This window comes from Arachis ipaensis, chromosome B05 (assembly GCF_000816755.2).
Source record: "Arachis ipaensis cultivar K30076 chromosome B05, Araip1.1, whole genome shotgun sequence".
NCBI lineage: Eukaryota > Viridiplantae > Streptophyta > Magnoliopsida > Fabales > Fabaceae > Arachis > Arachis ipaensis.
Window position 1 is genome coordinate 79,300,458 of NC_029789.2, and position 863 is coordinate 79,301,320.

Below are 863 nucleotides of genomic sequence, written 5' to 3' on the forward strand. Positions count from 1 at the left end.
CAACTTTAGTTAAATGGTAAATTTAGTCAAGAAAACATGATTTTGATTTCATGAGATTTGTTATTTTTGAACATAATTGCAAAAATTTAAATGGCAAGGAATTTAAAGAACTAGAATAGAGAAAGAAAATGAAAGTGAATAACTGAAACTTAAAGTGCAAGAAACTTAAATGACATTAAAGATAAATTGCAAGAAAGTAAAGATTGCAGAATTTTAAAGAGCAGAAGAGTAAATTGCAAGAAATATAGAAACCGAATGTAAATGGCAAGAATAATAAATTGCAAGAATGTAGAGGGGAATTGGGTAGTGAGTATTCAAAGAAATAAAAAAAAGAGATGAGAATTAATGATGGAAAGATCATTAGGGATCAGAGATGTAAATTGTCATGAATTGATGTTACTCAATTTCTTCTCAATCATGGGTATAGATCCATGGCGGATTGTGAATAATTGAATCCCAATCTCTTGGCAATTCAATTTCTCTTCAACACAATCAATTACCACTCTCGTGATCTAATTGGTCATGAGAAGAGGTGAAGTTCAATTTCTAATCCAAGGCCACACAACTTCCAGGATCTCAACTAAGGGAGGTTACATCTCACATACCAACCCAAAGTGTATTGATCAAAGAAATCATGAAAGGATGAACTCTAAACTGAGTTACATGGCTCCTTTCTCAAGTTCACCATATAATTCATGTAGATTCAACCCTTCTCTCGAATGTAGTTGAATCTTTGAAGAACAAGAGTTTCCTCTTGGATGAACCACTTGAATTGAGAAAGAAAAGAAGAATTATCAACCCATTCAAATAAACAGAGCTCCTCCCCCTAATGAAGGTGGGGTTTAGTGAATCATAGCTCTAAA